General features: G+C 47.1%; 1 long non-coding RNA gene across 1 annotated transcript; it reads left to right on the top strand.

Moving 5' to 3' along the window:
• Nucleotides 1–1,462: 1,462 nt before the first annotated feature.
• LOC148848766 (uncharacterized) lies at nucleotides 1,463–3,944 on the top strand. Its single transcript, XR_016101236.1, has 2 exons — nucleotides 1,463–2,513; nucleotides 2,585–3,944. It is a non-coding gene; the product is annotated as an uncharacterized LOC148848766 (long non-coding RNA).
• The last annotated feature ends 650 nt before the right edge of the window (nucleotides 3,945–4,594 follow it).

Below are 4,594 nucleotides of genomic sequence, written 5' to 3'. Positions count from 1 at the left end.
GGTCTTGGGCAAGAAGTGTTCATTCTTCGATTAATTTTCATCTCTTTTAAGGTCTAGCCCCATGTCTTTTGGTGATTTATTTATTGTCAATGGACAACCCTACATCAGATTTGTGAGTTTCAGCCCCCTAACCATTGACCAAAGGATATTAACAAAAGACATTAACATTGTTCTACGGGCGATAAACCCCCTATGTGTCAGGGTAGTGTCTTTGGTGGATGCATGTTGTCGGTATGGTGTAGGTTCAATGGATAATCATATTCGGTAATTGATGGAAGTCGAAGAGGGCATTAAGTGACAGTGACATGGCGGATATCATTATCATTTTCTTAACCGTCGTGCCGTTATAAATGCGGTCTAATATCCAAAATTTAAATAGCATATTTGTAAGGTTCTTTGGATTGCATAATCGTCAAGCGTCAACTGGGGTTTCATACTCACGCCTGTTTGTCTTCCCGGTGTTGTTCGTCATTCCCGACACGTGAGAGCTGTGTTTAAAAGGATTGGGGTCTTCGTTGGACAATTAGTTGTCGTGTTCCCGTCAGACCATTAGTTGTCGACTATGGCCGCCAAAAGAAAGCGGACTGTCCATTCATCAACTTCATTAGAGAAGTGGACATGGAGGAGTTGTTAATAGAGAGGGAAACAGCCACGGTGGCCGACGGGGGATGGGGCTTTTGGCCCCCGATGCCAGTGGCTAGAGGCAAAGGTGGACTGTTGGACGTTGATGTGTCTTTGCGGTCTGCTCGTTCAGTGTCGAATAAGTGTCAGGAGCCCCAGACTGACAGCTCAAAATCTCTGAATAGCTATAGCATCTGGGTAGAGTTCGTGCTCGAAAATTCTATGTACTGCCGAATGTTGCAGGACAGCAGTCTTCTCCATTTTGTGGACTGTTACACCAATTTACAGGGGAGGGAAGGGGTGAAATATGTAAAACCCCTATTGGAACATCGGTGTTGCTGGACTCACACCTTCGTCAACGCATTCAGTGAGTTTTTTGTTACAGTGGAGGACGTGGCTGCGCTTTTGACATTGCCCATTAGGGATTTCTTGTCCTCTCAGTATCTCCAACACATTGGTGTTGCTAGATTGTTGCATTCAAGTTTAAAATGAACAAAACTACCCCTCGGGGAAAGTTGCCATTAGAACAGTGGCTGGAGTATTGGTTTGAGTCTCGTGGTGAGAGAGATGTGATGGTACGCAGAGCGGACAGCTAGTGCCATCTTGCCGCTTTCATTCTGTATGTTGCCTCCCGGTTTCTCTTCCCAGGACTCCCTGATTATGGACTGCATACAGTATCGGTGCCCCTTGCCGTTCTGGCTACCTGCGGTCATTAGCTACCTTTGGCCTCTATGTTCCTAGGCTATTTATACGAGCAAATGGACACACCATTCAGCAAATAATGGACCCCAGTTGCAAGAGGCGTATTAGTTATATCTGTGCTCATTTTCTGTGGATGTTTATGTGTGAACGCTTTAGCCTCAGCGTCACACCGCGTGATCTCTCTCTTATGTGAGTATCCGTAGCCACCATGGAGGGAGACGAATTTCGCTCGATGATTTCGTGTGGAGGCCGTACGCTCAGGTCATTTGCCATGCGATGTCGTTCTGTATCAACGCTCCCATCCCCGAGGACGGCGACCCACAATGCGCTATGGAGGTCAAGAGTCCTGTCGCGGGCGTGGCACGATTGGTAACCTGGCTTGGTGAGGTGGCATACCTTGATCGCATCGGTGAAGTGTAGTTGGCTGTCTACCGACCAGACTGGGTACTGTGACAATTCAGCTATGACGATATGGGTGCTTAATTCCTGAGGTCCTCGGGAGAAGGTGTTTTCTGGGCTTGGCGTCACGACCTTTGCGCAGGTGCAAAGTTGTAAGTCTCTAAACTTTGCCTACCTTTGTGCGTTGTTCAGAGTCAGGAGCTGATGAGGGTGAACTCCCACCCCCGTCATATTTTGGCTCCCCCCGAGGGTGTCACGCTGCCAACTGGGGTAGCAGCCCAGCTGCTCCTCCATCGCACTCGCCGAAGAAAGTGAGGACGAAGCGTGAGGGGAAGCGCCCAATAGAGGAGGGGGAGAGTAACCGTCCTGTAGCAAAGAGGCCGAGGTCAGTGAGGGTGCCTCGCCTACTTCAGCCACCAGTCATACCATAGGCCGTTGGCTCAGACGTGGATTCATCACAAGCCCGAGAGTGTCGGACTAAGCCCAGGCAAGAACCCTCAGCCCCGACACCATGGAGAAAGCTCACTCTAACGTGGAATCAACGCAGTTAGCTATTGTTGTCCCTCCACGTAAGGTTACTTGTGTCCGTTTCTCAAGTGGACGCGTGAAGAAAATGGCTCTCCGACCTTGGAAGACGGGGACGGGAGAGAGGAGGATCCGCTAAGGAATTTATCTATCTGCTCCTATTGTTTCATTATTGTCATGATTAACTTTTTTATTTCATGGAATCCGGCGAAGTTCCGCCAGGTACAAATGTTCCAGAAGTCCCTTCCAAGGATGTGAGTAGGGAGGTATGTGTACATTTACTTTTCATTTAATTGGGTTTGACTTATACTAACTATTGTAATTTACCTCATCGCAGATTCCTTGCGAGGTCGACCTATCTACTGTACCAGCTTCGCTAGTCATCAGGTGATTGCAACAAGGGGTACAACCATCGCAGCCCCCCAATCGGGGCCGGGGGGCTGCTGAAAACACTAGCATTGGTGGTACCGCTTCAGCTGCCGTGGCACAGGAGAAAGAAGGCCCTGTGGGGGCAGAGCCAGAGCCAGCGAGTCATTGCGAGGAGGCCTCCACTCCTCCTGCTGTTGTTGAGACTGGGGCCCCCGTTGACCCAGGGACCCAGGCCGAGGAGGCCGGAGCTCCCGTTGAACCAGGGATCTCCACTGAAGAAGAGGTCGGAGCTTTCGCAGACCCAGAGGTTCAGATTGAAGGAGGCGTAGGATCAAGGGTGGTGTCACCGGTTGAGGGGTTGTCGTAAGAGGAGGAGCTCATGCTCATCCGGCAGGAACTCATGGAGTACTGCGACAAGAATGATGTCACCCCCAGGACTATGAAGCTGTAGACCCCATTCAAATCCAAGGTCATCGCAGGAATGACAAGTACTCCGTTGCCCGCTCGATGGCAAAGTTCACTTTGGTCATCATTCGGGGTTGGTGGTTGCCGTCTACAGACCTTCATCCGGTAGTCATAGGGCCGGCTTTGGAAACGATTGCAACAATGGACCACATAATGAACTGTCCCATCGATGAGCTTTAATGGTCGGACTCTGTTCGATGGCTGAAGGCCTGTAAGTGCTTTTCTGACATTGGCTTCCAGATGGGTCAGATTAAAAAACGGGTTATTCTTTTGGCCCATGCATTTTGGAAGGCTGGCCTTAAAGCATTACAGTCCATTTTTGGTCGTTGACGTTCGCCTCCACCAAAAGGTAGTTAAGGCCAATCTTACAAAGGCCACCGAGAACCATCTTGTCTTTTGTTGGTTGTGACATCGGAATGGTAGCGAAATGCCAAACATCGGGTGATTCATGAACTTTATCACGAGCAAGTGTTAACATGACTGTATGGTAGATCATAAAAGGCGAACAACATTATGTCAATGTTGTCGTTAAGTGAAGAAAGTGCCCCGAACAACATTATGTCAATGATTAACATCTGCGCAAGAATGGGCATTGAACTACTTTGCAGGTTAAGGGCTGTGGTGTGGTGCCTTGAGAAGGTGAGGCCTCTTGTAAGCGATATGATTGCGATTTAGGCGAAGTGTAAGCGATTAGCATAAGTTAGAATGCCATTGCAACCATACCGGGGAAGGGTTCAATTTTGAATTTTATAGCTTTGCTTCCTTTGCGATAAGTTGTGGTTACCACATGAGGGGACTACCTGAGTTCCCTTGTGGAAGTAGTCTATCCGTGATCATAATGAGTGTTGAATCCGTTCTGTTTATGATTGTGGAATTTATAAGTTAAGCAAAGCATCTGCATTTATAAGTTAGGCAGGAATCATACCAGATGTCACTGAAGCCCCTAGGGTTGCTTGGAGTTGTGACTATGATCATAGATATACAAGTTTGTTTCTTGGATGCCCAAGAGATCGCACCCCCACCAAGGACGAAAATCCATCCAGAGGTGGACTTGTTATCTCCATTACCGGTAATCCAACTTGCATTAGTGTACCCTTCTAATACAACTGGATAATCACAATAAAACAAGCCAAGTTCCAAGGTTCTCTTGAGATACCCAAGAACTCTCACAATTGCGTTCCAGTGCTTTGCACCGAGATTACTTGTAAACCGACGGAGTTTACTTACTGCAAATGCAATATCAAGTCTAGTACAAAGCATAGCATACATCAAGATTCCTACTGCACTAACATACTCAAGTTGTGCAATTGCTCTACCAATATTTTCTACTAGCTTTATACTAGAATCATATGGCATGCTATATTTTTTAAACCCTAAATGCTTAAATTTTTTAAGTACTTTCTTAATATAATGTGATTAGCTTAATGCATAACCCCTGCTATTCTTTTTAACTTTTATTCCCAATATGGTATCTACTTCTCCTAAATCTTTCATCTTGAAGATAGAGGATAAG

The sequence above is a fragment of the Nelumbo lutea genome, chromosome 6 (genome assembly GCF_056320005.1).
Source record: "Nelumbo lutea isolate HS-2025 chromosome 6, American lotus-T2T, whole genome shotgun sequence".
Lineage (NCBI taxonomy): Eukaryota > Viridiplantae > Streptophyta > Magnoliopsida > Proteales > Nelumbonaceae > Nelumbo > Nelumbo lutea.
The sequence above is the reverse complement of the archived record's forward strand: the minus strand, read 5'-3'. Positions and strand labels throughout refer to the sequence as shown.